Source organism: Atractosteus spatula, chromosome 2, assembly GCF_055471065.1.
Source record: "Atractosteus spatula isolate fAtrSpa1 chromosome 2, fAtrSpa1.hap1, whole genome shotgun sequence".
Taxonomy (NCBI): domain Eukaryota; kingdom Metazoa; phylum Chordata; class Actinopteri; order Semionotiformes; family Lepisosteidae; genus Atractosteus; species Atractosteus spatula.
In genome coordinates this window covers 72,622,499-72,644,165 of record NC_142707.1, presented here as the reverse complement: position 1 = coordinate 72,644,165, position 21,667 = coordinate 72,622,499, and the positions used below count along the sequence as shown (strand labels likewise).

General features: G+C 44.7%; 1 protein-coding gene across 3 annotated transcripts in view; it reads right to left on the bottom strand.

The window, feature by feature from the left end:
• tab2 (TGF-beta activated kinase 1 (MAP3K7) binding protein 2) overlaps positions 1–21,015 on the bottom strand; it is a 58,722-nt gene extending 37,707 nt beyond the window's left edge. The window contains exon 1 of one of the 3 annotated variants that reach the window (XM_088908799.1): positions 20,661–21,015. The gene's annotated coding sequence lies outside the window, so the exon portion shown is untranslated. The remainder of the gene's footprint in view (positions 1–20,660) is intronic. The other 2 variants (XM_088908801.1, XM_088908802.1) reach the window with 2 other exon arrangements.
• Positions 21,016–21,667: the final 652 nt, after the last annotated feature.

Sequence of the window (21,667 nt, the reverse complement as noted above, 5' to 3'; positions counted from 1 at the left end):
AAACAAACGCAAAACCAAAAGGTAGACTTAAGGCTCCAAAGGCCAAAAAAAAAAGTTTTCCTCCCTAATTTACAGGTTTTCTCCCCCAACTTTTCTGGCTCCTGAAGCACTACACCAGCTTGCATTGTACTGCACACAACACCATGTTCTTTTCCACGGCTAGATGAATATTTAACAGTGCAAAGCTGTTCGAGTCTCAAGTTAGAATTGTTTTCAAATGTTAAGGTTTGAAACCTGAGCGACTGTAAGCGAGCCGAACCTTCGCTGGCCAGCTGCAGGCAGGAAGACCGCATGTAGGGCCAGCCCTACCACCCCACTAGGGCAGCATCTGGACAAAGGTCTTCTGGTGGCCAGAGAACCTGCGACCTAGAGACGCCCTGATGTGTCTGCAGGCGTTCTTATTTCAGCTGTCACGAAGCTGACGTACAGGGTGTTATAAAGAAATGGAAATCCACAAATGATCAAAACTAAAGATCCCCGTCCTATCATACCAGACTGGTCATATTGGACACACACAACTTTAACTCAAGATGATGGCGATGCTTGGATGATGCCACACACCTCAAACTCTTTATCACATTGTAAAAGCACAACGGAGAGATATGGATATCTCACCCCTAATGTGCTGTCAGCAATTAAAATACCAGAGCTGCCACTTTAAACTTATAGAAACAACTGGTCATCTTTACAAGAGAACATCGCGTCTCTAATAAAGGGAAGGCCTGATGGTCAGTGTGTTCTGGCTTATCCATTACTTGAAGAATGACTGGAAAGAAGTGGGAGTTTCTTTCAGCTGCAAGAAACTATTCCAAGACCCCAGTGTAGTATCGACTATGCGGTTTGTCCATTCCACAGGGACATCAGCAACAAACATGAGTGCTAGCTCTGTATCGCAGAGTGGCCCACAGACATCCAGTAATAAACAAGAATGAGGAACAACTGCAGCAATTTACGTAGTTCTAGACTCAGATGGATGAAGAAGTTATAGGTCTCCTCCACACTAAGCAATCTATTTCAGATCATTCATGTCTTTGGGGTGAACCAAAACAAATTCAGTATCACCTGCTGCTGCATCAACAAGGGCATCTTGTCTGTGCTTCTGCAGCTCACAGGAGAAACGGTCTCATGCTTTTCTTCTGGTTAACACACAGGAACAGTGGCCTATGTTTAAGGTCCACCACAAAGTAAGAATTAGCAGAACAGCTAACGGTAACAAACCTGATTCAGGACCAGGCCTATCCATTTTTAACAGCACATTCCATTTTCCAGATGAGTAACCCGACAGATTTCCGGATATTTTAAATTCCCTTTAATTTTAATTAGCATTGTTAAACACATTTTATGGAAGCTATAATGCGCTTTAAATGTATGTCATGAATCTAGCCCCTCCACAACTGTTCTGCTTGTAGAATGTGAATCTGATCTCAGCGATACATTGCCAAATTGTCACCTTGTGACACACTGAAATTTTTCTTAGAAAGTCATCCTAATCTTTCACAGTAAGAATATACACATTCATACAAGAAAATTCTCTATACAGCTGCTAGAGATATTCCCAACTGCAAAGCCACTGAAAACTCTTCAATGGTAATCAAGCTTGTCAAATTACAATCACAACATATAACACAAAGTGGTAGTCGTGTTGCAGCAATACATGTTCCCCAATATAAATACTGAACATATGAGTCACTAATTCATAACTTTTGCAACACTAACATTATACAAAGCTTTTCGATAGAACAGCGCAGAGGAACCAGATTCATAAAGACCCATATGCTTTCAAAGCAGGCCCTACTTGTTATTTAAAAGATCTGTTAACACACACCTAGCAAGAGGTTTGCGTTCCTGCATTCAAAGCTGCTTTTTGGGTACGTTAAGCTTATACTTAAGCTGTGAGTGAATGAAACGAGCCAATTCCTGCCTGCTCTACGCAGAGAGTGCTTGCTACTACTGTAAGAATTCTGTACTAATTGGAATCAAGCAAAGGACTCGTCAGGACAAACCGGGGCTGATCTGAACAGAACTTTTCAAAGATCAGAACTGGATGGGAGACTGTGACAATGCTGTACAGTAGCGAAACTGGGCAGGACCCCACATTGTGCAGCAGACTGGCACTGACAGGTGGACAGGAGAAAGTGACTGACTGCCAAACTATCCTCACTCTGAACAAAGGGCTACCACACAGCGCCGGTTTTGAAGGCGCTGCACTTGTGGCGCTCCGTTTTCTGGTGGAAGTTAATTTTCCGAAGCGCCATTCATTTCATCCAGGGCGACTCCGAGACCCTGAAAGCGCCGCTTGGAGAAACTGCCGCAGTGAGGCCCCTCTCCATCTGCCAGCTCCGAAGGCAAGGCAAAGTTTCCACGGATCAGTGGCACGGAAACCAACACGGGACCAGAGCAAAGGCGAGCCGGAAGTCCTTAAGAAGAACTAATCGTTTCTATTCCTCAATCGTGAAGTTATGGAAATGCAAAAAAAACCCCACCAGATGGCCATTGAAAAACTCTGAACAGTTTGAGGGCACAGCGGCCTTGCGATCTGTAGCCAAAGCAAACGTACTGTAGGTGAATGTACTACTGAGGTATGCAGAAAAACAAATGAGAAAGTCAGCTAAAAATTATAGGTCTGGAACCATATGCATCTGTTTGTTCAGGTAGGGGACAAAAAAAAAGGCAACACCTGTGCACATGAAGGACACGGTACACTGAAAGCGAGGGCCTGTTATGCATAAATTAAGCAAACATCCCAGCATGCTTGGGGACTAGCATGCCTACAAGAAGAGACCTCAGTGCCTGTCAAACAGGGGCAACTGTTGGGGTGCTTAGCAGGAGGCTCAGTTCCTAGATGTTACACGAGCAACATGCCTAAGGTGACGCTGGCATGAATCTCGGAGGGAAAGACACAGAAGCTCATACTCTAGGATCGTAATTACCCTGCATTCATTCAAACTGCAAGGCAAACCAGGTGACCAACAGCAGACCAGCTGACTGCCAACTTCAGTCTGGGGCACGACCAGCCAGCGTTATCAAACACAGTCCGCTGAGAACTCCACAGAGCAGGGTATCTTAGCCGGCCTGAGGTCACAGATCACTCACCACACCCGGCAAAGCACTTTCGCGAGTCCAGTGGTGCAAAGAACACAAGGAGCAGTGTAAGTGCAGAGCAGTGTAAAAATGTGATACGAGACGATAAATCATCCTTCCCCACCGCTCTCAACAAGCAGATGAATGCACCTGTAATGCCATCTTAAAGAACTGTACAGCCCTGAGTGCTTAATCCACAAGTGAAGTGGTCTGGAGGTCCTGTAATGGTGTGGGGCACATTCTCCCAGCAAGGTCTGGGTGCACTTATCCCCTCAGAAGGCAAAGTCAATGCTCAAGGCTACAAGATGGTACTGAGTGATCAGCGTCACTCCCAACGTGCAGCATTGCTATCCTCCCAGGAGGGGCAGGGTCTTCCAGGAAGATAACCCCCCCCCCATTCGCAGATTATGAGCTGGGAATGTTTTGAAACGAGATCCAAGTCAACGATTTCGACCGCCAACAGCCAGACAGGAGCCGACTGACTTTCTCGTAGAGGAACGGCACAGAATCCCAGTCCCCAGCAGACTCTTCCAGGGTACCTATAGGCCAGGGGTCGGCATCCGGTGGCACGACACTGAGATTTTGCAGGGCACACAAAAAGCAGCCAAAAAAAAAGAATTCAGATCAATAGAAATTGGAATTTTAGTTTTTTTTTTTATGGGAACTGATCTGCTGCTTACTTGATACTGAACCGGAGGCTGTAAATCCCAGCAGGGCTGAAGTCCTAAGGGAAGAGGATCACGTCACGGCCACAGACCTCACGCAAACCGGACAGACCAGAGCTAGACCGGTTGGGTCTGCCGTGACATAAACTGGTATACTGGCAGCCTCTGAGCAATATTCTGTAAAACACCCTACACATGTGTGTGTAAGCGTTATATGTATGGCCAAAACGCTTTCAGCTGAATGGCTGGTATTGCTGCAAGTTAACCCTTTCGGGGGAAAAAATGTCAGAGCCAAAGACAGCTCGACTGCTTCAAAATGAAAGGAAGGAGAACTCTGGATTTGTGCCACAAGGAGAAAGGATTACCTGCACATCGTGTTGCGAAACTATCGGGTTTAGTCTTGTGTTTTGAGACATTTTAACACAAAACACAAATCATCGTCACGTATAGATACTGCTGACGGAGCTGAACATATAAAAAAAGACAGCCTATGGAATTTTACAGAAAAGACAGAAAAGTTCCAGTAAGGCAAGTTACCCAGCGGCATGATGTTCTGCACACAAAGAAACGCCATTAACAGACGGTGATTTTTTTTAACAACAGCTTTTTATAATGTGCCGAGGATATGTTTGAGGACTTTGCCAACAAAAGTGATATTCTGGCTAAAATAAGATACTCTTTCAGCAGCGTACAAAGGACATTGCTGGCGACGTACTGTAAAGCCAGGTAAAAGATTAAAACTGGTTAATTAAGGGAGTATTTGTGATCTACTGGGCTATTAAATACATTGTTAGAATCGCTTTAGACTATAGTTATGTGAAATGATTAACCCTTGGTATCAGCTAATAGTACACACGTGGCACTTGTCACGATCTTCAAATTTAACAGCGGAAAAAGAGTATGAACCAGGCTGCCCACCCCTGTTACAGGCTGCACTGGCTTCATGTGGTGACCCAGCACTTAATTAAGTGACTTTACATTGGAGTTTCTCATTTTCTACTACCTGCATATCTCGTTATATAAACGTGTGCTACTTCTGCTTCTGAATACTATCGAATGTGCAAGCGATGAAATGGTGCTGTTCAATACTTCTGTGTGTACAAAACTAAAACCTGACCTGCTGTTTTTGTTTGGGCTCAGAACGCTTCCCTGATGGCACAGACTTCCAAAAAGTTCATAAAGTGTAATTTAAATTGACCACAGCCAGTTAAGGAATATAAACAAGATAGGACAAGACTGCCCAGCTGCCAAAGGTACAGCCACTCCAAACCACAACAAACAAAAGCATTGACAAGAGGCCAATTGTGTACTTTTCTGTTCACCACGCCCATCCAGAAATGTCTGGCAAGACAGACGAGAGAAAGATGCTCATGAAAATGTTTCAGCATTTCAGGGAGAACAGAAAGGATTTGTGTACAAACCTCAAAAAAGTTAAAGGGGAACTGCTGTCCCAGTGTCTCAGGCTGGTTATTAAATCTCGCTAACAAAATAAATTGACAGCACTGCAAAATTTAACAAAAAAGCATTTTGCAAAAAAAAGCTTTGGAAAAAAAGAACTTTGTGAAAGTACTGGATAGTCACCATGTTGTCACGAATCTCTGGTCTCACCACCGGCAGGAGAGTCCGCGCAAACTGCGGTGTGAAGCGGCCCTTCCTGCTCACTAGTCACTGCAATGACCAATGTAACGCAATGTAAGAGCAAATAAGTACAGGTCGGGCAGCAGACATTTTCCAGCGTGCACGCAGAGTTAACAAGTTACTTTTGTTGGCAAAACCATCTTAAAATTGAAAGCAAGATTTTTATTGGATTAAAAAGATGTATTCACAAGCCTGCCTGTTTACAATGTCAAGGGGCCACTTCATGTCACCAGACGTTTTGAGCCTCATTCTGAACCACTGAATATGCTGTTGCGTACACCTGGACATTTAATCTATTTTGTGATGGAAATTTTTTTTTACAGATCGCCGTGTACATTTTTTCTTTCATTGTGGTTCGAAGTGCACTCATCAATGCCAATTCTAAAATAGTGCTGCAGTTCCCCTTCAAACAAAAAATCAGTGAATAAAAAATCTGTCAAAAGCACTGCAATCTGCAAAACAATTAATCAGACCAACATACCACATCTACTATGTGGTTCTGGAGTGATCCACAGAAACAAGACATTTACCTTTCTAAACTGTTTATACACAAATGAAAAATAAAATAATCGTGCTGATGTTAACATTTTATGGCAAACGCCCCATTTGATTTTTATAGTGAACAAAGATCTGAAGTGAAGTTTTTGAGATTTGCTTTTATCAGAAAAAGATCTCATACAGTTAAAAGCTTTGCGGTTATAAATTCATACACTGCTTTCCAAGCTGTAATTACTTCAGGTTAAAATCTAATTTTCCAGCCTAAAACCCTGGAGTTAAATCCAAAAGAAAATTGAACTGAGGTTGAAACTAAGACTGAAAGCTTAGTCACCAGAAAAGAGCACGGGCAATTTGAAATGCACGCTACAGAAAGCTGTGAAAACAGGGGGCTACGGCTTTTTAGAGTAACAACACCTTGGACATATTTTTCCACTAATTAAGGACAGCATACCACTGTCTGTGTCTTGACTATATGCCCTGCAAGGTACGGTAAAGGTTAACGCCACAATTTCACAGATTCAGAAATATCATGAAAAAAAATGCCACAGTCCAGTTCTTCGGTTTCCACTTTCCATTTGTTTCCACTGCTTAGCATTCTTTTTCGAGGTCTGGACAAGAGCCCATGTCAATAGCACTGAAGTAAATAGCGCATCGTGACTTACTCCACATATAACAAACAGAAGCTCACTGAAGCCTGTGTGCCCAGTTTCAGAAAAATGAGCCGTGTGGAAGAGCTTGTGTTGTTAGGAGAAGAAATGAAACAGACTTATTAACCACAGCCAGGTGCAACTGTTCTCTAAGCCATAATCTGTGCAAAGCTACATGGGTTAACACTGCTCACTGGAGTCTCGTTTGGGTTTCCACTGCCTAAAGGTGAACAACTTCCTCTCCGGCGCTTGGTTGAGTCAATACTTACAGTTCTACTTTCATTCTCAGCTTGTCTCTATATTTCCTACGACCTGTGCATGCCCACATTCTTGAGCTGACCCCTGAAAGACTTTAACTTGAGAATCAACCTGTGGTTTTTAACAGATCAGCTTCTGAGCGAGAGCGAGGTCCTGCTAAACTTGAAAGTTAAACTGATGTCTTGTGCTTCTCTGCAACGTGAAACGCAGTTGTATAATTTCAGAACTTCATTTATAATACATGTGACTTACCCACCTAATAGAAAGGCTACTGCTGTCAAGTAAGAGAATGCTGGTATGTCTGATAAGCTCTAAACCTCCAGTAATGAAGACTGAGAAAAAAAGTAGCTATTTATCTAAACATTTAAACAGTAACTCTGGCTCTTCCCCATAGTAGAAACCTGACCATGTTTTCACATTCTTTTGTTTTCAGGTTTTTCAAAACTCTCATTTTATGATCACTGCTGGTTTATTTTGAATTTTGCTCAAAGAAGAACTGGAGCCTGCTACTCCAAGTAGTTCTTCTTTAATGTTTAAAAGTATCCTCCCTCAATTAACTGTGCTTTTACCCTTAAAAACATAAACAACTGGAAATGGCTGTGCATAAACAATTCCAGAAGCACAGATTGCGAAACGAGGAACCGTTCTAAAACTATTAGCGGAAAAACTGAAACTAGCTTAATCAAACGTTTTCGATTTTTTCATGTTATCCTTCCCAAAGCAATACACATCAAAGCCTGTAAACACTTTGATAACGCTCATATCCTTGCTCAGTGACGAAAACAGGCCTGCCGAGACTGACCTGGCCCCAGAGTGATCCTGTTTGAGCTGTGGAAGAGAAGGGGATCGCATATCATTCCAACACGTGTACAGACCGTGAAGCTTAATACAGACAGTAACTAAAAGGCTATTCCAAAAATTTGTGGAAGCAAAAAGCATTATACATAGGAATCTGCCAGAGTCCCCAATGAGTCACAATTTACAGTATGTGCACAGTAGCACACAGCTGTGTGTACAAGCACAATCCCTTCACAAAGATTTTGCCATCACCAAGGTCGAGTTTGAAGTTTATCAACAAAAGTAACAACCATTCATCTTTTTTAGATAAAAAAAAGTCCTCAAAAATATGTTTAATGTTACTGCAGAAGCAGAAAGAGATAACTACTAAAAGCTGACTCAGATGGGCTGGGCAAGCCTAATTTATGCAGATGATCTTTATTCAAGATCATCTGTGAAGAAAGACAACACAGTATTACCACCTTTGCAGTGCTGTAATGATATGTAATCATCTTTTTTAGGACTAGGCAAACATAAGCATCTGAACAATAAAAGCAGCTAAAATTGTCCATGTAAAAATACAATATATACTGATGGAAAAAAGAAACGCAACATTTTCTGGAATGAGAATACTATAGTTATAGATTATGTACTTTCACAAAAAGTTGTCAATTTGTTTTAAGCCCCCTGACCAGCAATACAGCTTGTGCAGTGAGGCATTGCAACTTGCCAATCACACGAAAGCTCGTTAGGTGCACTTTTACCCAACAAGGTCCAGGTGGAACAATGCCTGATCAGGTTACCTTTAAAAAGGCCTTAATTCAAAGCCTAGGTCACTCCAAGAGAAAGGCCACACTTGGTCAGTTTTCTGTGCCTCGAATGTCACCAGAAGCAAGGGAGAGGGCCATTGGCATGCTGCAGGCAGGCATGTCATGTGCCAGCACTGCCAGACACTATGGAGTAAGCCACTCCACTGTGTCCCGACTGCAGAGAAGGTTTCAGCAGACCAGCAGGACAGATGACCGTCCAAGATCCGGTCGCCCTCAAGTGACCACACCAGAGCAGGACCGACACATCAGACTGGTCCATCTGAGAGATCGTTTCAGATCTGCCACCCGTACTGCTGCTGAACCTGCCGGCAGACACAATGCCCGCCCCAGTGACAGGACAGTGAGGCTCCATGCTGCTGGCCATAGGGCAAGGCGACCTGACAGAGGCCCTCTGCTCACACCCGACTGGCTTGGGCCAGACAGAGGCGCCGATGGACTCGTCAGCAGTGGCATCAGGTCCTCTTCACAGATGAGTCACTCTTCAGCCTGTTCCACGCAGACGGGAGGGCCAGAGTGTAGAGGAGGAGGTGTTGTGTTTCTCTTTTTCCCCCATCAGTATATATACAGATTTCTTCTGAATGTATTTTTCCTTTAGATAACTGTCACCTTCTATCAATGGGCTCTCTGGGAGCCGAGATCACAACATTTGTGATAAACAGGTCACAAACCCTACCCATGCCCGCAGCTTTTAAACACAAGGGAAAGGTTTGGTTTAGATTGCCAAGCCTCTTGAAACAACAATGAAGTCCATGCACTGTATCCCAACGTTGCTGCCCGACGAGAACATCATTCATACATCTGCTTCTGCCTGGGTTCATCCAAAGACACTCGAGATTCGTCGGCCACTACAAAACTCCACTTTTAAATGGCCGGAAACCCAATCTAGGTTTAAAATTAATAGTAATTCAAAGATAGCAGCTGTACTTTAAAAATTACACAGCACCAGCTGCGGATCAGTGGAGTTTGCCATTGCTGATGTGAAAGTAGGGCTGGGTGATATGGCCAAAAACATTATCACAATAAAAATGTTCCTATCAGTCGATATCGATAATTATCACGATAAATGTCAAATCATTATTTCTTTCAAGTTTAAAGGCAGATTTTTTCTCCTGAGTGAAAGTTGAAGAAACCAGACAGTTAATTGGCAAATTAAACAACTTTTTTAAGAACACAACAAACACTTGCCAAACAGCAGACACATTAAACAAAACTGAGGTAGAGAGTATTCAAGTCTTTTTTATGTCAAAATATGCATGAGTAAAATTTACAAAATAAATATCTTAATAGAAAAATTAAATACAGCAGTGTGATAAAGCTGAATGACCTTTTCTGTAGACGATGTCATCGTCCTTCGAGCTGGTCGTTGGCAGCACTACAGTTGCTTCAGTGTCGCTCATTCCTCCACTCTAACTACAATCCTGTCAGCCACCACCGTGTGGGTCAACACCACCACGTTAGCTGCCCGGTCTGCGACACGCACGCGCACTCGCGCAGTATTTTGTGCGCATGCACATATCATGCGCAAAGCATAAACATATATATCGAACATTTATCGAACTTTTGTTAAAATTATATCGCGATAATTATCATTATGGAATTATCGCCCAGCAACATGTGAAAGGGCCGCCATATCAATCAATAAGTGACCAATTGCAGAAAATTAAGCTTGAAGTCAAAGCTCATCAGGCATAATCAATGAAGGTCTCACCGGCATCCAATTTAAACAAACTCAAACTCAAGAACTGTGTAGAAGAACCAAATGCAGATACTGAAACAAACTCACTCACCTGGCAAACAGTCAACGGCTCAAACAGTTCAAAACCCCAGGGAGTGGGGAAACCGGCACACCTGCACCCCATCCCTGCCGAGAGACTTTTATATCCTGCAAGGTGTGCAGTGACAAAGCTCAGCAGTTCCCCCGCACTCGGAAAATGTCAAGAAACCTTTTTTTCCCTCCAGAGAACAGAAATAGTGAACACTACCACTGCTTAAAAGCTCCATTGCTCATTTTTACACTATATTATATACCAAAATTGACAGAAAACAATATTGTAGCTTTATAAACAAGATTTCACCCCCTAATTATTACAGCTCACAGACCTTGTGAACTCACAACAAAATCTCCCTCCTCCAAAAGAAGCCCAAACAATGTTTAAGCTCTTTCTTCTTTATTTTGGAGTTATCTTTATTTTCTTTATTTATGGAGTTCCACGGTACCCACACAAAGCAAGATTAAAATGACAATGAAGGAAATGTCTAAAAATGCAAAACTACTGAAACTAGTATTTGTTTTTAAAGGGTGAACACTGATATCATTAATAGTTTTAAGTCAATTAAACATAGATGGGCAAACCTAATCTTACTAATCAATCCAGCAACAAACCAAAGATGTCTATTACCACTGGGTTGTTACTGCCCGAAGCTTCATCGATGGCACACTCCAGCTGTCAGATCCACTCTACTACAGCTGGTTTCTGCAAGGTCAGAGCCCGCCAAAGACCACCTATTGAACACGTGCATAGAGAAGCCAGCTCAGAAGGGACCGAGATAAAAACTCAGCTCCGCAGTGAGTTCCGACCTGCATCAGCCTTCAAATCCCTGTCGGCCCTCACAAGAGGGGTGGATCTGGACTTTGGCAAACTGGGAAGGACAAGTGACGGGGAAAGAAGGAAGGGACATAAAAAAATACACCATTCCTTCTAGCAACTCATAAAAGTGTATTACTAGAGCAGGTCCGACATCCCCACTCCTATGCCTTGAGCTTCTTTGCTGTGCTACTCTGATGCTAGACAGCTCCCTCATACCTCCCACTGCGCCTGGACTGCTCTTCTTACTTACAAGTGACTTCTCCTGTAATTCCTTTCAAGCTGAAGAATGTGCAGCTAATGTGTTAGGTCCTGTACTATAAATTCAATTTAAGACATTCCTCTAAGCCTCAACAGACGTGCTGTCCTTTACAGCGGGAGGAAAAAAAAAAGTTAAAAAGGATGTCTGCTTCCTGCGAAACCTGCATGCATGCTGTTCTCGCGATCCAATTGTCAAATATAGAAAAGGCGCACAAAGTCTGAAAAACAAACTGTGCTGGTGTCTTTGAAGACCTTTGCTTCCCCCTGGCCTCTTCAATTATCCCTTGGCTATTCCACAAGCCACGCTGTTTTGAATTAATTTCAACGACACAGGCAGGGGAGCCCAACTAAGATCCTATTCTGTTTTCCTTAAATTGATAGCTTTGCTAGTATCATATTTTACAGCTGGAGCAAAAATTAAAAACCACTGCGTTTTAAGGGCTGCAAGTTTTTTTTAATCCACTTTTCTGTTTCAGTGGTTCTCGAGTGGATGTTTGAAAAACATGATTTTACTTTTGATGGCTAGTGACGTATTCTTCCTTTAAATCGCTATGCCACCGTTATCAAACAACCGGAAAAGACCACTAGATGGTATAACCACCTGCTTCTATAATTCCCAGGAAACGAACTAAAAGTTGTCATAAAAAGGAGAAATGATCATTATTTATGTTAAACACCTTGACTGCTTGATGACCCAACACATCAACTGGCTCTAAAAATGAAAAAGCGTCCTGAACCTCCTCTCCTGCCAGTTTCTCGCACTTCCAGAGCTCATTCATTCTTCAGAGGAATCAGAACTGCTCACAGCATGACTGAGTTTCACTAACCTACCCTGCACTAATGCTCTTCACCTGGAGAGCTGCAAATTTATTGCACTTATTCAAGTTCAAGCTCACGTTTATCTGTCATTCCAGCCATATACAAGTATACAGTGGAACGAAATATCGTTCCTCCTGGTCCACGGTGCAAATACAGACAGGACAGGCAGGATACACATAGTGCTAAGTGCAAATTACAAGGCAAATACATAATACAATAGGCACAACACACTGGGGGTTTTAAACCCTGTTTCTGGAATTGGGGTGGGCGCAAGTAGATTCCAGGGTGTTGAGGAGCCTGACAGCCTGTGGGAAGAAGCTGTTCCAGAGTCTGGTTGAGCTGGCCTGTACACTGCGATATCTTCTCCCACATGGTAGGAGGGCAAAGAGTTTAAAAAGATATGCCTACCAATACAATCTGTTTACCCTTTCAGCTTTTACCATTTTATTTTGTCTGCACAGCAAAGCACCCTTTCCGGTATTTGGTAGGTGAATTATTTATTTTACTTTTATTTCTCGTACCTGCATAATTCAACGGCGGTCTACATCTTTTGATCTACCGTAACAGGAAGCAAATTTACTGCAGAACACGAAGCGGGTCTGACTAGAAATCTTTGGAGAAACTGATGCACAGAGAAGAGACCACGCTCAGCCCAGCAAGGCCTGTGAAGACCACACTCGGGGGCGGCGGCAGCGTGGTCCGCACAGGGATGAGCAGCAGGATGGCCCAGCTACTAATCCTCGGATTAAAGACCTAGACCAGTCGAGCAGGACACTAACCACTGCCTACCTTTGTTAGGGCTCTTCATAAACCAAGCAAAACAGTTTTACAAGTGGATGTGGTGTGTGTATATATAAATAAATGCATAACATACAGATTGGACAGGGGTAACAACATCATAATGACCGTAAGCACAGGCCAAAACATGCCATGATATTTAAAAAAAAACTTTAGACAGTTCGCCCTAAGTCCCTACAACCCTCTAACCCAGCTTACCTATAAAGGGAAAAAGGAAGTGTGGATTGCAAATACCTTTCAAAGCAAGAAGCTGGTTCAACGCATCCCAATTTCCCAAAATCTTGGTAACGAAATTAATTAACTGATTGTATCGCACAATTTTACCAATTCGTGAACTTCTGTGAACGTGTACTTGCCATGTTGTTGCAAAGTGCTGGTCTCGCCACCAGCACAAGTTCACATGAATTGCGACGTGATGCGGCCCTTCCTGCTCACTAGTCACCGTAAAGTAACACGCTGAACGAGCGAATAAGTACAAGTTGCGCAGCAGACATTTCCCTGCAGAAATGTTCCAACACGATCCGCATGCAAGTATTTGTAGTAGTATTTGTCGGCAAAACCGTCTCAAAGCCGAGAGCAGTATTTCTACCGGATTAAAAGATGTATTCACAAGCCTGCTTGTTTACAGTGCTATAGGGTTGCTTCACCTCACCAAGAGTTTGGTTACCTCTTTCTGAATCACAGAATACGACGCTGCACATACCTGCAAATATAAAACTAGCATTGCTGTTCCTCAAGTCCCACACGATATCGACAAGTAAACAACACTATGATACAGTACAAGACTCAAGACTGGCACCGCATCCTTTAAGTGGCACCACCATTAGGATCGATATCCCCCATAAAGCAAACTTCTAAACCACCAGAAAAAAAGCATTATAATTGTGGTTAAAGCTACTCATTTCTGTGGGACTCTTGCAAATTTTTCACCTCTGTGTTCTTTAATTCCAGACTGTGAAACAGAACATTTAAACACCCAAAACTAGTTAAATGTCATTTAGACATTCTTACACCCCTCCACAAATGCAGAAATAAAACAAAGACCAACCTGAAGGACTTACAAAAGACTGGCAAAGGAGGAATTTCAGAATACACACAAAAAATAATATTCCAATCTTCATCACTGTGCAGATTAAGGTTTTACCACAAAAAATAAGATACTTTCTGCGCTTCAGCCAGACACGTAGCTCGTCTCCTCATTATCATCGCGCTGCCTTTCAAACCAGCACGTTTCAGACAGACACTTCAGTTTCATGCTTCGGAAAAGGAATGCACTAGCAGCACTGGGTTTTGCCTAAAACGGGTTTAGCAACTTTAGCAGTATGTTGTGCAATGTTGCCTAGCCACAAAGACATCGGCAGGGTTCAAAACTGTTAAAAACAAAACAGAGGATTTTCGGTTTAAATCCCACCCTGTAATCAGGACAAAAACAAGTGTTTAATTCTTGAAAAATTGGGATCTTAAGCAGGCTTCTGAGCTTTAATAGTTCAACTTTCATTGCACTCTCAACCTCTACTCTCTTCCATCCTGCCTTGCACCAGAAACATCTTAATTCCACAACGCCATGTTGATACAGCAGCCTTAACAGAGCATATTATTACGTTGCTGTGCAATGCATTTTGGAGTTTCCAAATAAACCAAGTAACAATGGTCTATTTTGCCAAATAAGCCATTTTGTTTACTGTTTGTCATTTAACTCAGGCTCAGCATTGCCTGACTTTGATCCCTCCTGTCCTTTGATGCCTAGAAGCTCATTTTGAGTTTTTTCAGACTGGACTGTTGCAGTATGTGGCAGAAACTCAGCTAATCCAATGTGAACCAAATCGAGGTCCCCCTTAACATATTACTCATAGTTACAACTAGTAAAGTTGCTAAAGATTCAGAATATTAAAAAATAGGTTAAAACCGACTCTGCTGAAACTCTGACAAGTAGACTCTACAAGGATTGAATTAAAACTGAGAACTGGAGACACTTTACATGCACTGGAACCATGCTGTTGAACCAGTTACCGTGATTTCCTTCAAAGAACAGCTGAAGGAGATTCTTGGATGCTATCTATGTGGAGTTCGTATGTTCTCCCTGGGTTTCCCTCTGGGTGCTTCAAAGTCCTCCCCCAGTCCAAAGACATACTGGTAGGTAAAATGGCTTCTGGAAGAACTGGCCCCAATGTGAGTTTGTGTGTCTGTGTGCCTTGTGATGGACTGGCATCCTTGCTGAGATAGGCTCCCCTGCAACCCTAAACTGGATAAAGGGTCTCCTCCTTATATTCTTCTGACCTACAAGGCCTTGAATAACCTGGCCCCTTGCTCTCTTTAGAACCTGGTTAACACATATACCTCATTGAGCTACCTTCAGTAGAAATACTGCCTTCCTCAACTGTGAATCTAAGCTGTGAAACACTTCATGCATACAACCAATATGGATCTTAGTCTATTTAAAAAAATCACACATCCTCATTCTCCACTGCTTATGGTTGTGGGATTTGAAAAATGCTCAGGTTTTCAACAATACATGAGGGTGATTTGGATTAAATGGATTCATCATTTAAGCATCTGTTTCGAGGTCTATACTCCCAGCTTAAGTCCAAAACAGACATCTTTTGGAGCTCCACGTCACACATGATGGTGGGAAGTCCAACATGGATTAAAAACCACTCTATAGAAAGAAATTATTCTCATGCAACATGGACCGCTACACACTGCTTCAGGGCGGACCAGTGGCACTGCGGCTAAGGATCTGCGCCTGTGGCTGGAAGCTTGTCGGTTCGAATCCCGCAGCCAGCAGAGGAATCCTACTCCGTTGGGCCCCTGAGCAAGGCCCTTCACCCCAGCTGCTCCAGGGGTGCTGTATAAATGGCTGACCCTGCGCTCTGACCCCCAGCTTCTCTCTCCCCGCCTGTGTGTCTCATGGAGAGCAAGCTGGGGTATGTGAAAAGACAAATTCCTAATGCAAGGAGTTGTAGATGGCCAATAAATTCAGTGGCTCTGTGGCTAAGGAGCCAACCAGAGATCACAAGTGGAACCAATGGGAGCCCACGCCCAGCCAGACACAAACCTCAGCTCAGGATACTGTACAGGCGGCAGCACGGAGCTCGTCTGGGTGATTCCCACCCAATACCAAGGCATTCATTCTGTAGCGAGCACCACATTCCCTGAACAATCTTGCCCAAGCCCTCAAAAACCCAAGACTTAGCACCTCACGTGTGCTCTCACTGAAGAACTGTAAGCACAAATGCATATCTAAAAAAATCTAAATAGAACTTTTTTCTGCCTATAATCTTACCAATAAGGGATCTTCAGAAGCCTATCCTGTGCATCAACCTATTCATATAACTGTATGCCCGAGAATTATAAACTGAATGTTAAACATGCACATTTGTTGCATATATGCTTGGATTCTCGGCTTTAAGGAATAAAGTAAACCCAAAATTGACAACTGCCTGGCATCACTGGTCACTGTACTGCACCACACCTAACAACACCTTGACAACCAGGAAACACTATCAGGCATGAAAAGAGTAAAGAACATCAGGTCACTTATAGACTTATTGGACACAATACAAGTAAATAAAATAGAGAAAGACAGCTTATCAAACTTACTGCATTGATATTAAATTGTTGGATAAAGAAGGGAAAAAATTATTTTCTATCCTATAAGACTAAAGCTGTAAAATTTCATTCATACAGTTGTCATGAAAATACCTCTTTTGGACAGAAGCTTGGACAACATCTAAAGATATCAGGGTGTAAAGAGATTTCAGTGATTCCACACTTCCCAAGAATTCATTGTATTTTTTTATCATTATTTACAGCAGCCCTGTAAAATTTATTATTGTAATTTCATAACACCATGCTATTCATGCAGAACATTATATCAATAAAGATACAGTATCAAAATGCCCTTACTTCGAACCATCAGTGGGTTTGTAATGATTAACGAGCCGCTGCTACCTTCAATAAACCTGACATTACCACAATGCCTTGGGTCAACAATATATACAGTCGAAAACCGCTTAACACATGTCAGCATCAGTGCACTTCTGAGACGCGACGGTGCCAATCCTAACATCAGTGCAGGGCCCCGCCCGGGATGACCCCATGTACCGCCACGGGACAAACAGATCAGGGGTCTCGAGGCATCACCTTCAGACGGCAGCTTCAACAGGCAGAACACTGCCTAGCGCCTCAGTACTCCTCCTTCTGCAAACAGTCAGCAACGGGTTACATGAGCACAGCAGATGTAACTGACTGACTCTGTGGCTGGCGTTTGCACCCCCAGTGCGATGTTATAGGGACCAATGCTTGGACAGCGGAGGTGTATATACACTGCTTCAGCTTCACCCAATGCTACATTCCTTGTAGACTTAATTATATCCTGCAAAGGAACAAGTAACAGGTTTGTTCCCTGCTGAAAAGAGAAGAGAGAAAACACAACGTTTTGGCTGGGAAGCCTTCTTCAGGTGTGAGCTAAAGAAAAAAAAAGGCTCACACCTGAAGAAGGCTTCACAGCTGAAATGTGTTTTCTCTCTTCTCTTTTCAGCAGGGAATAAACCTGTAACTAGTTCCTTTGCAGACTACACATGCTGATGCAGCTGCCCATCTGAATTAATTATATCCTTGTCTATCTTATACCTCAAAAAATGTTGTTCGATGCAGTTTCATTTTTCAGACAGCATATATTATGCAGTGAAAAATACATATACTGTGAAATTTCTAACAGCTATAAAGGTTATCAGGGACCCTGTCACAGGTACACAATCAGCCATATAAATTCAAGAAATAGTTGAGCTTTTCAGGACAGAGAAAAGAAAAAATGTCTTTAGCAGTTTCTCTGGGAAGGATGCACTGCTTTTCACCCTTTTCCTCCAAAAAGGCAGATCCATTTCTGAAATAGGCTGGAGGATTTAACTCACTGAAGACAGACATTTGATGATTCTCCCTGTGAACACATCTAATGGAAAAAAAGTCATGCCCAATGACAAACTTCCAACCAGACATTTAAAAACCTCTATTTGAAAGGAAGTGATAGCTGGAGGTGAAAGAAAATGTAGATTCACAACCCCTTCTTCAAGAAAACAAATACTAAGACCAACTTCGCAGAAAATATCACAATTTCATACTTGTTCATCTTGATGCCCCCTTGTCTTTCTGTCTACAACATGACATACATTTTAAGTGAGATACATTTTTAAGTCGACTGTGGCGGGTCGCTCACAGAATAGATTAATCATCTTGCTGCTGGCAGAGGCACAACTACCTCAAGGTTAGGAAACGCAGGTTTTTGTTTTTATCAGCCATTTCACATCCCTCTTTCCCCTACATGAACTCACACCACTGACAGAGCAGGAACACGCACTGCACGCTCACTGGAACAGCAGGAGAGCAACAAAAGAAAGCTGCCGAAAGTCGCTTGATTTCTGAAAACGAAGAAAGCCTTTAATAATGCCCCTCAGAGAAGAGCAAGAGCAGTTAGCCAAAACGACCGAACGTGCACGTGCTGCCCCGGACCGGGACCGGGTTTTTTACAGCCGCGTCCGACTGCCTGCGGTTCCGAAGTGTAATCATGACCGCAAGTCAGGACAGGCGCAGGCTGCCAGCGACTGGACCCGGGATTCACTTCCCACACGAGAGCACAGACTGGACACCGCCGGCCCAATACGTACCAACAGACACAGCACACCGGCCACTCCCACTGCAGTCCCACTGCGGACGCCAACACGGCTGCCCAGCGGTCACACCGCCAGCGCACAGGGCACGGGGCCTGTCTTTCTGCAGGCGGCACCCCGCCACGGACGTCACATCGGGAACTCGAAAGACAACACCCAAGACGCCAGGAAGGCATGGAAAGAAAGGACATACCCACTGTGCTGGTTTGGATTCTTTTATTTCCCAACACGTTATGCACCAGGTGCCCCCGCTCCGAGACCAAAGGTGCATTTCACAGATAATTACTGGTTGGGGGAGCGGGGGAGGGGGCTGAAAACTCCCAGGGCAAGAGATAACAGCGATAAGTCGTGTAACAGCCTCTGCTAGAAACTGCTGAGAATGCTCAAAACCTGTTTAGACTTAGGTCTGCCACGACCTCTAAATCACACATTGTCAAATACAGCACACTCACAAACAGCCTCAAGCCCACCGTGCCGGGGCGGCAGGAATAAAATCATCCCTGCTCGGGCTTCGGGCTGCGATCCCCGATTCCCGAGACCCGCGAAGTACCTCTAGGATCAGGCCGGTCCACAACGACAAGCCTGAGAAAACACAGGCGGAGCAGCGTTTCGAAACTTAAGCCGAACCAGGAGGTCAGAATACACCGCCCCGTTCAGCAAACAGCCAGCACGCTCATCGAGCACTGTCACTAGGCACAGGGAAGTGCGACGATAACACTAACGGCTCGCTAACCACAGGCGGTGAAGAGGCAATCTTGCGCTGAGGTGGCCTATATCTGCAGAGCGACACGAGCCGGGCTTGTAAATACTGAGTCTGCAGCAGGGTGGGTTTCAACATAACTGGACCTCAAGAGGAAAAAGCAAGCCAGTCAGTCGGGTTACTGTGCTCAGACAGTGTTGTCAGAACCCAAACGCAGATCTGCAAAATACACAAGTTCCTGAAATGAAATAGTTCCACACTTAACTTCCAGACTGCATTTTTTGTGATGTGACAAAACAAGGGTTGCACAGGTGAAACAGGGGGTGGAGGGGGGGGGGGTATCTGATCATTAAATGTCTACTGATCAAGCACGGAGGCTTAGCTGAAGTGAACGAAAGAAAGAAAAGCTGACCCAGAGGTGCAAGAGTTAACCGTGCTGCTGATGAGGCAGAGACAAGCCATGTCACAGGGCCGTTGCCAGTAAGAGGAAGAGAGGGGTTGCATTTGCAATATATTCGTGCAACCCAGATTCACCGCTAGGTACACGGGATGTCCCACACCGCCCCGGTCTTCTCGTTACGAGGCCTGCACTTCGAGGGATGCGCACGGTCACGGACTCGTTTCCCACTTAACTAACAACGCAGTCAAACACACCCCTGAAACCTCAACTATGCCTGACAGGACTGCTCAGCGCCCATAACGTGTGGCACCACAGAAACACCGTTCAGAAAACGAGAAGGCTGGTTTTTTTCCCCTTCTTCTTCGCTCGCTCCCTCCCTCCCAGCTCCGTCTCCCTTCTCTCTCTCTCTCTCTTTCTAGCTGGTGGTTTCCCCCCGGCAGCAACATGTGTGAAGCTCGCAAGCAAAAGGGAACCAGAGGGATATATAAAAAAAAAGTGTGCAGCTCCCAGCCTGGTCGCCGCTGGCGGAGAGCAGGCAAGTCGCCTGCGGACTTTCCGTTTTCACGGAAAGTGCAGGCAAAGCTCCGGGGTTGCTTTCAAGCTCCCGGGAGGCTTTCCTAGCGTGTGTAGGAACCCCAAAATATATGCATAACTAGCCACTTTCAAACCTTACACGCCACGAACACCCACCCCCCCCCCCAAAAAAAAAACTTAACTTTCTATAACAAACCGACCGCTTGACAGCAGCGTCAAGTCAATCTTGCAGTAGCGTAACCCAATCCACTGCGGCATTCCTAGGAATACTTAAAAGAGGGTGGGAAAAAAAAGAGAAAAGGGAATAAAACCCTCCACACGCCTGGAAAAGCCGAGTCTTAAAAAGTTTGGGTTTTCTTTTTTTTTTGTTGTTGTTGTTCCGCTCCCTCTTTTTGAAGTTTTTGACGGACCTCCGCGGCCAACGCCGAGCTCGCCAGCCAGCCAGCCAGCCAGCCAGGCGGACGGGACGGGACGGGACCGGACGGGCAGAAAATAAAACTCACCAGCAGAGCCAGGCTGACCGATCTCCCCCTCCCGCACTCCCAGCACACGGACACGCCAGGCCCCAGGCGGCTCCCTCACCGTCTCCGCCGCCGCTCCGCGGGCCACCTTCGCCACCCGAGACCCCCGCCGCCGAGTCTCCGCAGGCCGGGGTGCTGTCAGACAAGCGGGGAGGAGGGAGCAGCACCCTGGCCTTGGGCTTGGAGGGTAGGAGGGTGCGGGGACACACCACGCCGCAGCCCCCCCCGCCGATCACCGTCTCGGGCAACTCGTCCCCCCCACGGCTCCTCTTCTCCTTTCCCTCCTCCTTCTTCTTCTTCTTCTTCTTCCTCCTAACTTCCCTTTTTCACGACCCCCCCCCCGGGCTCCTCTCTCTCTTTTTTTTTCTCTCCCCCCTTTCTCTCTTCCAACAACCGATACGAATCAAAATATTGTCACACAATATGGCGGCCGCGTTAGCCAGCCCCTATCGCGAGATTGAGCTTTTTTTCCCCTTCGTTCTCCCTGTGTGTGTGTGTCTGACTCTCTCTCTCTCCCTCCTTCCTCACTTTTTTCTTCCGTCTCTGTTTAAGGTCCGAGGTGGGGGGGGGGTATATCCAGGTTCTGGGTTGAGGAGGACAGAGGCAGGGGGGGGGATAAAAAAGGGTTTGTTGTTGTTGCTCAAGTGGAAACTACTAGACACGTGGGAGGGAAACAGGTGGGAGGATTTTTTCCCTGTGTGTGTGTCGATTTCTGGCCGGATCCTGGGCTTCAGACGGGGATGCAGCATCTCGGAAAAGTTTCTCAGGCTGACGTATCGCGATTATCGGGGACAACAGCGGGGTTGGTGCCTTTCCCGGCGTGTGGGGTTCGCGGTTTGCACTGCACCGGCCCGCCTTCCACGTTTAATGCGTTTGAAAAGAAACGCGTCGATTTTCGTGTCCTGCCGACACAATCATTTTTTCCCCCCTTCATTTTAAAAGAAGAAAATCTGCTCTTTGGCTGTCTCATGCCCCCCCCCATTTTAAAG